The sequence below is a fragment of the Phyllobates terribilis genome, unplaced genomic scaffold (genome assembly GCF_046119375.1).
Source record: "Phyllobates terribilis strain yellow unplaced genomic scaffold, ASM4611937v1 Scaffold_170__1_contigs__length_4071412, whole genome shotgun sequence".
In the NCBI taxonomy this organism is placed as follows: Eukaryota; Metazoa; Chordata; class Amphibia; order Anura; family Dendrobatidae; genus Phyllobates; species Phyllobates terribilis.
Window position 1 is genome coordinate 1,094,147 of NW_027362930.1, and position 16,255 is coordinate 1,110,401.

At 42.7% G+C, this 16,255-nt stretch overlaps 9 non-coding genes across 9 annotated transcripts; all 9 read right to left on the minus strand.

Annotated features, from left to right (window-relative positions):
* Positions 1 to 290: 290 nt before the first annotated feature.
* Positions 291 to 481, minus strand: LOC141211678 (U2 spliceosomal RNA). Its single transcript, XR_012281630.1, has one exon. It is a non-coding gene; the product is annotated as a U2 spliceosomal RNA (small nuclear RNA).
* Positions 482 to 6,870: 6,389 nt separating this feature from the next.
* On the minus strand, positions 6,871 to 7,061 carry LOC141212145 (U2 spliceosomal RNA). Its single transcript, XR_012281963.1, has one exon. It is a non-coding gene; the product is annotated as a U2 spliceosomal RNA (small nuclear RNA).
* A 1,115-nt stretch (positions 7,062 to 8,176) lies between these two features.
* Positions 8,177 to 8,367, minus strand: LOC141212146 (U2 spliceosomal RNA). Its single transcript, XR_012281964.1, has one exon. It is a non-coding gene; the product is annotated as a U2 spliceosomal RNA (small nuclear RNA).
* Positions 8,368 to 9,479: 1,112 nt separating this feature from the next.
* Positions 9,480 to 9,670, minus strand: LOC141212147 (U2 spliceosomal RNA). The gene has a single exon (XR_012281965.1). It is a non-coding gene; the product is annotated as a U2 spliceosomal RNA (small nuclear RNA).
* A 1,115-nt stretch (positions 9,671 to 10,785) lies between these two features.
* Positions 10,786 to 10,976, minus strand: LOC141212148 (U2 spliceosomal RNA). Its single transcript, XR_012281966.1, has one exon. It is a non-coding gene; the product is annotated as a U2 spliceosomal RNA (small nuclear RNA).
* A 1,115-nt stretch (positions 10,977 to 12,091) lies between these two features.
* LOC141212149 (U2 spliceosomal RNA) lies at positions 12,092 to 12,282 on the minus strand. The gene has a single exon (XR_012281967.1). It is a non-coding gene; the product is annotated as a U2 spliceosomal RNA (small nuclear RNA).
* Positions 12,283 to 13,397: 1,115 nt separating this feature from the next.
* Positions 13,398 to 13,588, minus strand: LOC141212150 (U2 spliceosomal RNA). Its single transcript, XR_012281968.1, has one exon. It is a non-coding gene; the product is annotated as a U2 spliceosomal RNA (small nuclear RNA).
* Positions 13,589 to 14,697: 1,109 nt separating this feature from the next.
* On the minus strand, positions 14,698 to 14,888 carry LOC141212151 (U2 spliceosomal RNA). Its single transcript, XR_012281969.1, has one exon. It is a non-coding gene; the product is annotated as a U2 spliceosomal RNA (small nuclear RNA).
* Positions 14,889 to 16,003: 1,115 nt separating this feature from the next.
* Positions 16,004 to 16,194, minus strand: LOC141212153 (U2 spliceosomal RNA). Its single transcript, XR_012281971.1, has one exon. It is a non-coding gene; the product is annotated as a U2 spliceosomal RNA (small nuclear RNA).
* Positions 16,195 to 16,255: the final 61 nt, after the last annotated feature.

A 16,255-nucleotide genomic window follows, 5' to 3' on the forward strand; every position in this document is an offset into this window, starting at 1 on the left:
TAGGTGAAAGCTCCAAAATGCTTGCCTAATATGTCTGTTTATCCAAAAGGAAGTAAAAAGGGAGAGCTAGAAAGATAGCATTGCATCACATTACATGGCAATGCAATGCACAGTTGCTGAAGTTGAACCAAAATGAGCTTGTAATCTGGCTTCTGCAACTTTGAACATGAAAAATCCAATGAGGAGAAGAAAAGCAAAGCCAAAGAGTCCATCCCAAAATCCGACAAACAAGCAAAATGAACAAAAAACATTGAATTCAATTCTTTCTGATTTTAGAAACTGCATTAAAGAAGGGGTGCACCGGTCCTGGAGATACTGCAATACCAGGTCAATGCGTGGAGTGGACAGAGCAAGCTCTTTTTCCATCTCCCTGTTCTAAAAATCCATTTAATATATGGTCCCCAGATAGGGGACGTATCAGATATTAAACTGATAAGAACAGATTTTTTTTTTTTAATTTGGCTATCCCCTGCAGAGGGATAAAACCGTTTATTAAAACTTTAACAAATTACAAGCATAATTAAACAAATACCAAACGTTAAAAGACAAATGAAATTTACAAAACAAAAAAATACAAAGATTTTAAATAATTAGGTTCCATTGGTCAACAAGCCATTTTTTGGAAATATGTACATTCTTCTTTTTGTCAATTAAATAATAAGTATACATTTCACATAAACATAAACTTAAAACATCATTCACTGATAAAACATCTTGTTTAAAAATAGCAATGTTGCGCGCTTTCCAGAGAGATGACTTGGCGCAGTTCACTGTCTTCCAAGCCATTGTGTACTGGTCCATTGTGGGGCATTCCATAAGTCCGTATAGCACAGTTTTATATGTAAAGTCCTTGAGGTCTGCCACCCTTTCCAGTAGGGGGAGCAGTCTTCTCCAGAAATCCTTTGCAAAATTACATGTCCATAATAGATGTTCCACCGTTTCCTCGTCTTGGCATCCGGTTCTTGGGCAGATGGCAGACCTCACAAATCCTCTTCTGTATTGGAATGCCCGGCAAGGAAGACAGCGGTGCATGCAACTCCAAGCCAGATCTCTCTGTTCATTAAAAAGATAAAAAACGTTAATCATTTTCCAGATAGACATAGATTTGTCATCATCATATCTGTCAACATTACATATTTCCTCACTTTTACGTATTTCTTTAATTAATTTCTTACTATTTCTTAATTCCTCTATTTTCTTAGTCCCTAAATTAAAATCGGACACTATTTTCCTTAAAATCTCATAATGCGTCGACAAATTAAAAGCATGGGGCACAGATATATTAACTTCATACCATCCAAACTTTCTCATAAAAAATCCTGTATTAAAACGCATAAAAAAGGACCAATAGTGATTCTTAAAAAGGGCATTAAAACAGTAAACGAACAGATGGATTAAAAGAAACCTATTAAAATCTGGAAAATCTTTACCACCTTTTACTTTTGATTTCATCACGATTTCTCTTTTCAGCTTTTCCATTTTTGAATTCCAAAAGAAGGTAAAACAGGTTTTGGTTATCTTTTTTAAAACATTAACAGGCGGGGGGAAAACCATGCTAAGATACAATAAAAGAGGTAAAATCACCATCTTTAAAACCAATACTTTACCCTCCATTGTAAGTCTCCTCATGTTCCACATACATATTTTCGTATTTACTTTCTGTGTAACTGTTTCCCAACTATTATAACCATCATTATTTTCAGTGAATGATATACCTAAAATGGAAATGGATTCGGAGACATTAATTGGTACATCACGTAAAATCATCCCCCCAACACTTAAAATGTTACACTTATTAAAATTGATTTTAAAACCAGAAGCTAGACAAAAGGATTGCACTTGATGGAGAGTGGCCGTAAGTGATGGTGCATCTGTACACAAGACCGCCACGTCATCCATGTAGCCTACAACCTTGGCCTCCAAACCACCGCTTCCAGGCAGAGGGACACCGCATATCTGTTTATTTTGGCGTATTGCACATAACATTGGTTCCAGTGCACAGATAAACAGTAGGGGGGACAGAGGGCATCCCTGTTTCACCCCTGACCGTAAAAATACCTCTTGTGTCTTAAAACCATTCACTAAAATCTTACTTGTACAATCCTTGTAAAATGCTTTAAGCGATAGTAAAAACCCTTCTGGTATGCCCATTTTCTCTAAAACTTTAAAAAGATAAAAGTGTGAGACACGGTCAAATGCTTTTTCAAAATCAATAGATAAAATCGCCATTTTCCCCTTTCTGTCTTTTACATCCTCAATACAGTCTTTCACTAAATTCAGATTGTCCCATATACTGCGCCCCGGCACCCCACACACTTGATTAGAATGAATAACTTTGCTGATGACTTCTTTTAGACGATTTGCACAAATTTTAGCCATTATTTTATAGTCACAATTTAAAAGTGTTATTGGTCTCCAGTTTTCTAATTTTGATTTATCACCTTTTTTGTATAGGAGGGAGACTTCACCTTTCTTCCAGGAATTTAATAAAACCTTATTATTAAAAACCTCAGTAAACAAATAAAACAAATCATCTTTTAAAATATCATAAAAACATACATAAAATTCTATTGGGATGCCATCAGGACCAGGGACCTTTCCAGTTTTAAAACTTTTAATAGTTTTTAACACTTCTTGTTCCGTTAAAACTTGGGATAAAAACTCTTGGGATGCGGGATCTAAAACAGCTGTTAGTCCTTGCAGCGAATCATCCATTAATTTATTATCTATATTTTTTCCATTAAAAAGATTAGAAAAAAAAACCTCAACTTTACCCAGCATATTTTTTATATTATTCTCACCATCTATATGGTCAATTATCACTTTTTCTTTTTTATTTTTCCTAAAAAAATATCTGGAACACTTTTCATTTTCTTCTATATGTTGTACTCTAGAACGAAAAATTATCTCTTTTCCTTTTTGTTCTAGCCATTTTGAAATCTCTTCTTTTAAGTTTGAAATATCAAGTTGTACATCTATCCCATTGTCTCTGAGCTTAAATAATGTTTGTAGGCGGGTATTTAAAATTCTATATTCTTCATATTTTTCTTTGGCTCTACATATACTCTTTTTAATAAAAAAGTCTTTTATTTTTACTTTCATTCTATCCCACCATACACTCATAGTCTCATTTGTTTTTTTCCCTTTTCTACATTTCCTATAAAACTCAATAAAATCTGATAAAATCTGCGGGTCGGTTAAAAGGGATACGTTCATTTTCCAGCTTTTCTTACCACATTTTTTGTTGTCATTTACTTTTATGGTAAAGGATAAAAGTTTATGGTCTGAAAATATATTAGCTAAAACTTCACATTTGGCAGGTATTGTTTTATCTGAACCAAAAATAAAATCAATCCTAGAGCTACAATTAGCATTGCTCCAAGTGAAACCGGCGTCCTCTGGGCTGTCACTATGACACTCTTTATATATGTCTATCAATTTAGCATCTTTGACTATATCATGTAGCATACCTGAGGTTTTATCGTAGTTCCTGCTTACAGAGCTGGAGCGCCGGTTTTCACCTTTTAAAACACAATTAAAATCCCCTGCTAAGATAAAAGGTTCAGAGTTATTAATAAATAATGGTAAAAGATCAAGCATTTCGGCTCTTTCATTTTTCTCTGGGGATCCATAAAAATTTAAAAACTGCCATCTAATACCATCAATAAAAGCTTTTACTAATAAAATACGACCTGGTAAAATTTCCTGAATAAAATCAATTAAAACGTTCCCTTTAAAAAGTATGGCTACACCCGCTGATCCTGCAGCATTCGATCCGGACCAGACAGATGGCCCACACTTCCACTCATCTTTATATTTTTGATATGACATTTCATGTGGGATATTACATTCTTGCAGAAAAAATACAGATGCAGTAAAACACGTAAAAAAATTAAAAAGAGCAGTTCTTCTCGTGTTAGATTTTATGCCTCTCACGTTGAGGGAAATACCTTTCAGTTCAGCCATCATTAGAAAATGTAGAAATTTTACTTAGGTAACTAAGAGCAACGGATTTTCCTGTCCGATGAACCTGATCAGACCACTGGGCTTGCGCCTCCCTCCTCATCTGATAGTATCGTCACGAGAGTCTCCGTGGAGGAGGAAAGATTACCACATTTATATAAACCCGACGCTACACTGGCATAGCTCGGAGGGCTGGCTGGCAGAACCCGCTGGGTCTCCATTGGCTGGCCATGCAGTTCCTCATCAGGTGGGTCCCCGAGGGGTTCCGCCGCCCCTGTTTGACCTGTAGAAGGTCGTCCTATAGGAGGAGGTTGCGCACAAGGCAGAGCCTCTGACTCTTCAGAGGCAGCAAGATCCCGGTCCCCACCTGTAGCAGCGGAGACCGAAACCCCTGAGGGTCCAGCGTCCACGTCCCCTTCTGGAGAAGTGTCCATCTGTTCACCTCCTGCTGCCTCCTCCGAACCACCCTTTTTCTTTTTCTTAGGACCCACCTTTATCCACTCAGCGCCCTCAGCACTAGGAGACCCAGACTGGGCATGGGCTTCTGTGTCGGCCTTTTGCCGGTCCCTTTTGACCTTACCAGTAGTGCCCTTCTGCTCCTTCTCAGCCCTCCTTTTGGACTCCCGCAGGTCCTGCAGCCAGGTTTTGGGATTTGGTATTTTACCTGTCATAGACTCTGGAGACACTTCACTATTTGGTACGCCCTTATTGTCTCCAGAGGCTCCAGGTTGTTGTTCCTCCTCCTGAGGGGTGGTCTGATCTTTTGGTCCTTGGTCGGACGTCTTGGACTTCCCCTTTTGCTCATCTTCCCGAAATCTGTGAGGGCAAGAAAAATAAAAGTGACCTGGAGTCTGGCAAAAACTGCATTTCTTTTCCTTAGGGCATTCTTTTGTCTCATGTTCTTCACTAGCACAATTTCTACATGATACATGACAGTTTTCTTTTGAATGACCATAGCGCCCACAATTTCTGCAATATACTGGCATCCCAGAAAAGAAGAAATCCCCATTTGTTTGCCCAATTTTGAAACGGGCAGGGGGGAGCCGTATACCACCTGGTGTATTTGGATCTCTTGTACACTTCACAAGGAATTTCCACTTAGATGTCCATATGTTATATTCGTTTAATATCTTCCCAATACATTTAACACTTTTAAAATAAATTGCTAGAAATGACATTACTTCTGGAGCAGAAACAAAGGGCGAAAATATTTTTACAATAACCAGTCTTACCTCATCCAGGACGTGCTCAACAATTTGTATCCCTTTCAAAACAGGACTATTTTCAACTTTTTTTAACTTTTCTAGTACATCTCTAAAAATACCTTCTCCGGTGAATGTGATGTCATAGTCACCTCTTCTGGGATAATCCTGGATGGAGAGAATTTCATTCCTTTGTACGCCAAGAAGGTTCCTGAGCACGTCCTGGACTACATACCCTAATTTCCTCATATCCGAGCCACCCGCCGTGAAGTGAACTCGGATAGAGTTTTTTAGCCTCGCATAAAGAGGCACGAGGTTAGGGTCAACCTCCATGGAAAAACGCAACAAGGTTGCAAATTGCAGCCGCTTGCAATCTGCGCTCCCAGTGTTCTTGCAGCGAAAAACACCTGGAAGCTGGGGGATCGCAACTCGTTACCCTGGGACTAAGCCCTCTCCCTAATAGCAGCAAGCAGGTTAAGTCCACCAAAGTGGACGATCCTGCCAGGCCAAGGAGAGGGGTACCCGAGTGCCCTTCAACCACAATCTCCTGCAATAAAGCACTTGATCTTAGCCAAAAGGCCGAGAAGCGATAACCAGAATTGGTTTCAAACTACGGAGCCACCCAAGGATCCTGAAAAGTCCATTTGTGGAGATGAGCTCCTGGACTCCCGTTAAGAAGACATGTTGTCAACCTCTAGATCCCTTACATGCCTGCACTTTTCGGCTTGCTGCTGCTGCAATCCACGCGTTTTAGATCTGCATAACTCCACCTCTTTAAACACAGCACCTTCACCCCCTGCTGTTCCCACACGCCTCAACACCGTTGGAAGGGAGGAGAACCAATTAAGGCGGGGGTGGGGTGGAACGAGCAGCTGTCTACCCTTAGCAGGAGGGCTCCTGATTACATACCTCTCCTGCTGCTGCTGCTGCTGGCTGTCCAGCAGCAGACTGAAGGTGGCTGCTGCTGTGCACAGGTATATAAAGGCTCAGAGCCTATTATGACACGCGCAGCCAGCGTTCCATTGCCACATTCCATCTACTGCAGGCAGGATACCTGGCTGGCTGAATGTCGCTGAGAAGCTCACAGAGACCGCCATAAGCAACAGTTTAACAGAATGCCACAGACTAATCAACCAAACTTTTTGGGTTGGGTTCTCTTTTATAGTCTGCAGGCATTAAATGAAAGAAGTCAGTGTTCCAGCAGAAGGAGACAACGTTTCAGAAAAGGCATTGTAGCAAACCAAAAAAGAAATTTTAAGCGCAGCAGAGTAACCAGCGCACATACCTGTTAGCTCAGGTGAGTTTAAAAGGCTGCTGTTGATAACAAGGGCATTTGCTAAATAGATGGTGTGTGTGCAACAATATACTGAAAGGTCAATTATATTGTGCAGCTTATCTCACCACCTGTAGTTATTTAGGTGAAAGCTCCAAAATGCTTGCCTAATATGTCTGTTTATCCAAAAGGAAGTAAAAAGGGAGAGCTAGAAAGATAGCATTGCATCACAATACATGGCAATGCAATGCACAGTTGCTGAAGTTGAACCAAAATGAGCTTGTAATCTGGCTTCTGCAACTTTGAACATGAAAAATCCAATGAGGAGAAGAAAAGCAAAGCCAAAGAGTCCATCCCAAAATCCGACAAACAAGCAAAATGAACAAAAAACATTGAATTCAATTCTTTCTGATTTTAGAAACTGCATTAAAGAAGGGGTGCACCGGTCCTGGAGATACTGCAATACCAGGTCAATGCGTGGAGTGGACAGAGCAAGCTCTTTTTCCATCTCCCTGTTCTAAAAATCCATTTAATATATGGTCCCCAGATAGGGGACGTATCAGATATTAAACTGATAAGAACAGATACTACACTTGATCTTAGCCAAAAGGCCGAGAAGCGATAACCAGAATTGGTTTCAAACTACGGAGCCACCCAAGGATCCTGAAAAGTCCATTTGTGGAGATGAGCTCCTGGACTCCCGTTAAGAAGACATGTTGTCAACCTCTAGATCCCTTACATGCCTGCACTTTTCGGCTTGCTGCTGCTGCAATCCACGCGTTTTAGATCTGCATAACTCCACCTCTTTAAACACAGCACCTTCACCCCCTGCTGTTCCCACCCGCCTCAACACCGTTGGAAGGGAGGAGAACCAATTAAGGCGGGGGGTGGGGTGGAACGAGCAGCTGTCTACCCTTAGCAGGAGGGCTCCTGATTACATACCTCTCCTGCTGCTGCTGCTGCTGGCTGTCCAGCAGCAGACTGAAGGTGGCTGCTGCTGTGCACAGGTATATAAAGGCTCAGAGCCTATTATGACACGCGCAGCCAGCGTTCCATTGCCACATTCCATCTACTGCAGGCAGGATACCTGGCTGGCTGAATGTCGCTGAGAAGCTCACAGAGACCGCCATAAGCAACAGTTTAACAGAATGCCACAGACTAATCAACCAAACTTTTTGGGTTGGGTTCTCTTTTATAGTCTGCAGGCATTAAATGAAAGAAGTCAGTGTTCCAGCAGAAGGAGACAACGTTTCAGAAAAGGCATTGTAGCAAACCAAAAAAGAAATTTTAAGCGCAGCAGAGTAACCAGCGCACATACCTGTTAGCTCAGGTGAGTTTAAAAGGCTGCTGTTGATAACAAGGGCATTTGCTAAATAGATGGTGTGTGTGCAACAATATACTGAAAGGTCAATTATATTGTGCAGCTTATCTCACCACCTGTAGTTATTTAGGTGAAAGCTCCAAAATGCTTGCCTAATATGTCTGTTTATCCAAAAGGAAGTAAAAAGGGAGAGCTAGAAAGATAGCATTGCATCACATTACATGGCAATGCAATGCACAGTTGCTGAAGTTGAACCAAAATGAGCTTGTAATCTGGCTTCTGCAACTTTGAACATGAAAAATCCAATGAGGAGAAGAAAAGCAAAGCCAAAGAGTCCATCCCAAAATCCGACAAACAAGCAAAATGAACAAAAAACATTGAATTCAATTCTTTCTGATTTTAGAAACTGCATTAAAGAAGGGGTGCACCGGTCCTGGAGATACTGCAATACCAGGTCAATGCGTGGAGTGGACAGAGCAAGCTCTTTTTCCATCTCCCTGTTCTAAAAATCCATTTAATATATGGTCCCCAGATAGGGGACGTATCAGATATTAAACTGATAAGAACAGATACTACACTTGATCTTAGCCAAAAGGCCGAGAAGCGATAACCAGAATTGGTTTCAAACTACGGAGCCACCCAAGGATCCTGAAAAGTCCATTTGTGGAGATGAGCTCCTGGACTCCCGTTGAGAAGACATGTTGTCAACCTCTAGATCCCTTACATGCCTGCACTTTTCGGCTTGCTGCTGCTGCAATCCACGCGTTTTAGATCTGCATAACTCCACCTCTTTAAACACAGCACCTTCACCCCCTGCTGTTCCCACCCGCCTCAACACCGTTGGAAGGGAGGAGAACCAATTAAGGCGGGGGGTGGGGTGGAACGAGCAGCTGTCTACCCTTAGCAGGAGGGCTCCTGATTACATACCTCTCCTGCTGCTGCTGCTGGCTGTCCAGCAGCAGACTGAAGGTGGCTGCTGCTGTGCACAGGTATATAAAGGCTCAGAGCCTATTATGACACGTGCAGCCAGCGTTCCATTGCCACATTCCATCTACTGCAGGCAGGATACCTGGCTGGCTGAATGTCGCTGAGAAGCTCACAGAGACCGCCATAAGCAACAGTTTAACAGAATGCCACAGACTAATCAACCAAACTTTTTGGGTTGGGTTCTCTTTTATAGTCTGCAGGCATTAAATGAAAGAAGTCAGTGTTCCAGCAGAAGGAGACAACGTTTCAGAAAAGGCATTGTAGCAAACCAAAAAAGAAATTTTAAGCGCAGCAGAGTAACCAGCGCACATACCTGTTAGCTCAGGTGAGTTTAAAAGGCTGCTGTTGATAACAAGGGCATTTGCTAAATAGATGGTGTGTGTGCAACAATATACTGAAAGGTCAATTATATTGTGCAGCTTATCTCACCACCTGTAGTTATTTAGGTGAAAGCTCCAAAATGCTTGCCTAATATGTCTGTTTATCCAAAAGGAAGTAAAAAGGGAGAGCTAGAAAGATAGCATTGCATCACATTACATGGCAATGCAATGCACAGTTGCTGAAGTTGAACCAAAATGAGCTTGTAATCTGGCTTCTGCAACTTTGAACATGAAAAATCCAATGAGGAGAAGAAAAGCAAAGCCAAAGAGTCCATCCCAAAATCCGACAAACAAGCAAAATGAACAAAAAACATTGAATTCAATTCTTTCTGATTTTAGAAACTGCATTAAAGAAGGGGTGCACCGGTCCTGGAGATACTGCAATACCAGGTCAATGCGTGGAGTGGACAGAGCAAGCTCTTTTTCCATCTCCCTGTTCTAAAAATCCATTTAATATATGGTCCCCAGATAGGGGACGTATCAGATATTAAACTGATAAGAACAGATACTACACTTGATCTTAGCCAAAAGGCCGAGAAGCGATAACCAGAATTGGTTTCAAACTACGGAGCCACCCAAGGATCCTGAAAAGTCCATTTGTGGAGATGAGCTCCTGGACTCCCGTTAAGAAGACATGTTGTCAACCTCTAGATCCCTTACATGCCTGCACTTTTCGGCTTGCTGCTGCTGCAATCCACGCGTTTTAGATCTGCATAACTCCACCTCTTTAAACACAGCACCTTCACCCCCTGCTGTTCCCACCCGCCTCAACACCGTTGGAAGGGAGGAGAACCAATTAAGGCGGGGGGTGGGGTGGAACGAGCAGCTGTCTACCCTTAGCAGGAGGGCTCCTGATTACATACCTCTCCTGCTGCTGCTGCTGCTGGCTGTCCAGCAGCAGACTGAAGGTGGCTGCTGCTGTGCACAGGTATATAAAGGCTCAGAGCCTATTATGACACGCGCAGCCAGCGTTCCATTGCCACATTCCATCTACTGCAGGCAGGATACCTGGCTGGCTGAATGTCGCTGAGAAGCTCACAGAGACCGCCATAAGCAACAGTTTAACAGAATGCCACAGACTAATCAACCAAACTTTTTGGGTTGGGTTCTCTTTTATAGTCTGCAGGCATTAAATGAAAGAAGTCAGTGTTCCAGCAGAAGGAGACAACGTTTCAGAAAAGGCATTGTAGCAAACCAAAAAAGAAATTTTAAGCGCAGCAGAGTAACCAGCGCACATACCTGTTAGCTCAGGTGAGTTTAAAAGGCTGCTGTTGATAACAAGGGCATTTGCTAAATAGATGGTGTGTGTGCAACAATATACTGAAAGGTCAATTATATTGTGCAGCTTATCTCACCACCTGTAGTTATTTAGGTGAAAGCTCCAAAATGCTTGCCTAATATGTCTGTTTATCCAAAAGGAAGTAAAAAGGGAGAGCTAGAAAGATAGCATTGCATCACATTACATGGCAATGCAATGCACAGTTGCTGAAGTTGAACCAAAATGAGCTTGTAATCTGGCTTCTGCAACTTTGAACATGAAAAATCCAATGAGGAGAAGAAAAGCAAAGCCAAAGAGTCCATCCCAAAATCCGACAAACAAGCAAAATGAACAAAAAACATTGAATTCAATTCTTTCTGATTTTAGAAACTGCATTAAAGAAGGGGTGCACCGGTCCTGGAGATACTGCAATACCAGGTCAATGCGTGGAGTGGACAGAGCAAGCTCTTTTTCCATCTCCCTGTTCTAAAAATCCATTTAATATATGGTCCCCAGATAGGGGACGTATCAGATATTAAACTGATAAGAACAGATACTACACTTGATCTTAGCCAAAAGGCCGAGAAGCGATAACCAGAATTGGTTTCAAACTACGGAGCCACCCAAGGATCCTGAAAAGTCCATTTGTGGAGATGAGCTCCTGGACTCCCGTTAAGAAGACATGTTGTCAACCTCTAGATCCCTTACATGCCTGCACTTTTCGGCTTGCTGCTGCTGCAATCCACGCGTTTTAGATCTGCATAACTCCACCTCTTTAAACACAGCACCTTCACCCCCTGCTGTTCCCACCCGCCTCAACACCGTTGGAAGGGAGGAGAACCAATTAAGGCGGGGGGTGGGGTGGAACGAGCAGCTGTCTACCCTTAGCAGGAGGGCTCCTGATTACATACCTCTCCTGCTGCTGCTGCTGCTGGCTGTCCAGCAGCAGACTGAAGGTGGCTGCTGCTGTGCACAGGTATATAAAGGCTCAGAGCCTATTATGACACGCGCAGCCAGCGTTCCATTGCCACATTCCATCTACTGCAGGCAGGATACCTGGCTGGCTGAATGTCGCTGAGAAGCTCACAGAGACCGCCATAAGCAACAGTTTAACAGAATGCCACAGACTAATCAACCAAACTTTTTGGGTTGGGTTCTCTTTTATAGTCTGCAGGCATTAAATGAAAGAAGTCAGTGTTCCAGCAGAAGGAGACAACGTTTCAGAAAAGGCATTGTAGCAAACCAAAAAAGAAATTTTAAGCGCAGCAGAGTAACCAGCGCACATACCTGTTAGCTCAGGTGAGTTTAAAAGGCTGCTGTTGATAACAAGGGCATTTGCTAAATAGATGGTGTGTGTGCAACAATATACTGAAAGGTCAATTATATTGTGCAGCTTATCTCACCACCTGTAGTTATTTAGGTGAAAGCTCCAAAATGCTTGCCTAATATGTCTGTTTATCCAAAAGGAAGTAAAAAGGGAGAGCTAGAAAGATAGCATTGCATCACATTACATGGCAATGCAATGCACAGTTGCTGAAGTTGAACCAAAATGAGCTTGTAATCTGGCTTCTGCAACTTTGAACATGAAAAATCCAATGAGGAGAAGAAAAGCAAAGCCAAAGAGTCCATCCCAAAATCCGACAAACAAGCAAAATGAACAAAAAACATTGAATTCAATTCTTTCTGATTTTAGAAACTGCATTAAAGAAGGGGTGCACCGGTCCTGGAGATACTGCAATACCAGGTCAATGCGTGGAGTGGACAGAGCAAGCTCTTTTTCCATCTCCCTGTTCTAAAAATCCATTTAATATATGGTCCCCAGATAGGGGACGTATCAGATATTAAACTGATAAGAACAGATACTACACTTGATCTTAGCCAAAAGGCCGAGAAGCGATAACCAGAATTGGTTTCAAACTACGGAGCCACCCAAGGATCCTGAAAAGTCCATTTGTGGAGATGAGCTCCTGGACTCCCGTTAAGAAGACATGTTGTCAACCTCTAGATCCCTTACATGCCTGCACTTTTCGGCTTGCTGCTGCTGCAATCCACGCGTTTTAGATCTGCATAACTCCACCTCTTTAAACACAGCACCTTCACCCCCTGCTGTTCCCACCCGCCTCAACACCGTTGGAAGGGAGGAGAACCAATTAAGGCGGGGGGTGGGGTGGAACGAGCAGCTGTCTACCCTTAGCAGGAGGGCTCCTGATTACATACCTCTCCTGCTGCTGCTGCTGCTGGCTGTCCAGCAGCAGACTGAAGGTGGCTGCTGCTGTGCACCGGTATATAAAGGCTCAGAGACTATTATGACACGCGCAGCCAGCGTTCCATTGCCACATTCCATCTACTGCAGGCAGGATACCTGGCTGGCTGAATGTCGCTGAGAAGCTCACAGAGACCGCCATAAGCAACAGTTTAACAGAATGCCACAGACTAATCAACCAAACTTTTTGGGTTGGGTTCTCTTTTATAGTCTGCAGGCATTAAATGAAAGAAGTCAGTGTTCCAGCAGAAGGAGACAACGTTTCAGAAAAGGCATTGTAGCAAACCAAAAAAGAAATTTTAAGCGCAGCAGAGTAACCAGCGCACATACCTGTTAGCTCAGGTGAGTTTAAAAGGCTGCTGTTGATAACAAGGGCATTTGCTAAATAGATGGTGTGTGTGCAACAATATACTGAAAGGTCAATTATATTGTGCAGCTTATCTCACCACCTGTAGTTATTTAGGTGAAAGCTCCAAAATGCTTGCCTAATATGTCTGTTTATCCAAAAGGAAGTAAAAAGGGAGAGCTAGAAAGATAGCATTGCATCACATTACATGGCAATGCAATGCACAGTTGCTGAAGTTGAACCAAAATGAGCTTGTAATCTGGCTTCTGCAACTTTGAACATGAAAAATCCAATGAGGAGAAGAAAAGCAAAGCCAAAGAGTCCATCCCAAAATCCGACAAACAAGCAAAATGAACAAAAAACATTGAATTCAATTCTTTCTGATTTTAGAAACTGCATTAAAGAAGGGGTGCACCGGTCCTGGAGATACTGCAATACCAGGTCAATGCGTGGAGTGGACAGAGCAAGCTCTTTTTCCATCTCCCTGTTCTAAAAATCCATTTAATATATGGTCCCCAGATAGGGGACGTATCAGATATTAAACTGATAAGAACAGATACTACACTTGATCTTAGCCAAAAGGCCGAGAAGCGATAACCAGAATTGGTTTCAAACTACGGAGCCACCCAAGGATCCTGAAAAGTCCATTTGTGGAGATGAGCTCCTGGACTCCCGTTAAGAAGACATGTTGTCAACCTCTAGATCCCTTACATGCCTGCACTTTTCGGCTTGCTGCTGCTGCAATCCACGCGTTTTAGATCTGCATAACTCCACCTCTTTAAACACAGCACCTTCACCCCCTGCTGTTCCCACCCGCCTCAACACCGTTGGAAGGGAGGAGAACCAATTAAGGCGGGGGGTGGGGTGGAACGAGCAGCTGTCTACCCTTAGCAGGAGGGCTCCTGATTACATACCTCTCCTGCTGCTGCTGGCTGTCCAGCAGCAGACTGAAGGTGGCTGCTGCTGTGCACAGGTATATAAAGGCTCAGAGCCTATTATGACACGCGCAGCCAGCGTTCCATTGCCACATTCCATCTACTGCAGGCAGGATACCTGGCTGGCTGAATGTCGCTGAGAAGCTCACAGAGACCGCCATAAGCAACAGTTTAACAGAATGCCACAGACTAATCAACCAAACTTTTTGGGTTGGGTTCTCTTTTATAGTCTGCAGGCATTAAATGAAAGAAGTCAGTGTTCCAGCAGAAGGAGACAACGTTTCAGAAAAGGCATTGTAGCAAACCAAAAAAGAAATTTTAAGCGCAGCAGAGTAACCAGCGCACATACCTGTTAGCTCAGGTGAGTTTAAAAGGCTGCTGTTGATAACAAGGGCATTTGCTAAATAGATGGTGTGTGTGCAACAATATACTGAAAGGTCAATTATATTGTGCAGCTTATCTCACCACCTGTAGTTATTTAGGTGAAAGCTCCAAAATGCTTGCCTAATATGTCTGTTTATCCAAAAGGAAGTAAAAAGGGAGAGCTAGAAAGATAGCATTGCATCACATTACATGGCAATGCAATGCACAGTTGCTGAAGTTGAACCAAAATGAGCTTGTAATCTGGCTTCTGCAACTTTGAACATGAAAAATCCAATGAGGAGAAGAAAAGCAAAGCCAAAGAGTCCATCCCAAAATCCGACAAACAAGCAAAATGAACAAAAAACATTGAATTCAATTCTTTCTGATTTTAGAAACTGCATTAAAGAAGGGGTGCACCGGTCCTGGAGATACTGCAATACCAGGTCAATGCGTGGAGTGGACAGAGCAAGCTCTTTTTCCATCTCCCTGTTCTAAAAATCCATTTAATATATGGTCCCCAGATAGGGGACGTATCAGATATTAAACTGATAAGAACAGATACTACACTTGATCTTAGCCAAAAGGCCGAGAAGCGATAACCAGAATTGGTTTCAAACTACGGAGCCACCCAAGGATCCTGAAAAGTCCATTTGTGGAGATGAGCTCCTGGACTCCCGTTAAGAAGACATGTTGTCAACCTCTAGATCCCTTACATGCCTGCACTTTTCGGCTTGCTGCTGCTGCAATCCACGCGTTTTAGATCTGCATAACTCCACCTCTTTAAACACAGCACCTTCACCCCCTGCTGTTCCCACCCGCCTCAACACCGTTGGAAGGGAGGAGAACCAATTAAGGCGGGGGGTGGGGTGGAACGAGCAGCTGTCTACCCTTAGCAGGAGGGCTCCTGATTACATACCTCTCCTGCTGCTGCTGCTGCTGGCTGTCCAGCAGCAGACTGAAGGTGGCTGCTGCTGTGCACAGGTATATAAAGGCTCAGAGCCTATTATGACACGCGCAGCCAGCGTTCCATTGCCACATTCCATCTACTGCAGGCAGGATACCTGGCTGGCTGAATGTCGCTGAGAAGCTCACAGAGACCGCCATAAGCAACAGTTTAACAGAATGCCACAGACTAATCAACCAAACTTTTTGGGTTGGGTTCTCTTTTATAGTCTGCAGGCATTAAATGAAAGAAGTCAGTGTTCCAGCAGAAGGAGACAACGTTTCAGAAAAGGCATTGTAGCAAACCAAAAAAGAAATTTTAAGCGCAGCAGAGTAACCAGCGCACATACCTGTTAGCTCAGGTGAGTTTAAAAGGCTGCTGTTGATAACAAGGGCATTTGCTAAATAGATGGTGTGTGTGCAACAATATACTGAAAGGTCAATTATATTGTGCAGCTTATCTCACCACCTGTAGTTATTTAGGTGAAAGCTCCAAAATGCTTGCCTAATATGTCTGTTTATCCAAAAGGAAGTAAAAAGGGAGAGCTAGAAAGATAGCATTGCATCACATTACATGGCAATGCAATGCACAGTTGCTGAAGTTGAACCAAAATGAGCTTGTAATCTGGCTTCTGCAACTTTGAACATGAAAAATCCAATGAGGAGAAGAAAAGCAAAGCCAAAGAGTCCATCCCAAAATCCGACAAACAAGCAAAATGAACAAAAAACATTGAATTCAATTCTTTCTGATTTTAGAAACTGCATTAAAGAAGGGGTGCACCGGTCCTGGAGATACTGCAATACCAGGTCAATGCGTGGAGTGGACAGAGCAAGCTCTTTTTCCATCTCCCTGTTCTAAAAATCCATTTAATATATGGTCCCCAGATAGGGGACGTATCAGATATTAAACTGATAAGAACAGATACTACACTTGATCTTAGCCAAAAGGCCGAGAAGCGATAACCAGAATTGGTTTCAAACTACGGAGCCACCCAAGGATCCTGAAAAGTCCATTTGTGGAG